Source organism: Morus notabilis, unplaced genomic scaffold, assembly GCF_000414095.1.
Source record: "Morus notabilis unplaced genomic scaffold, ASM41409v2 Scaffold172, whole genome shotgun sequence".
Classification (NCBI taxonomy): domain Eukaryota; kingdom Viridiplantae; phylum Streptophyta; class Magnoliopsida; order Rosales; family Moraceae; genus Morus; species Morus notabilis.
Genome location: NW_010362230.1, coordinates 790,910 through 791,212, shown reverse-complemented (window position 1 = coordinate 791,212; position 303 = coordinate 790,910).

The window sequence follows — 303 nt, the reverse complement described above, 5'->3', positions numbered from 1 at the left end:
ATATAAAAGAAAGGAAACGCATGTGCATGTTTCCTAAAAAAAGAAAAAAAGAAAAAAGTGAGTGGGAGGAAACGTGCTGTTGCACGTTTCCTCACATGAGGAAATGGAGTAAATGTGCGGTTGCACATTTACTCAAAAATGGGAATGAATGCTGTTCATAAGTGAGAAACGAAAAAGTTTTTTTTGAGAGAACACAGAAAGAAAGAAAAAGGAAAGAACAGGAGAACAAAAGAAAACAAAAGAAAATTTTTTGAGTGTCATCACATACTTTTGAGAAAAGTGAGTGATAACTATAGGTGGCTT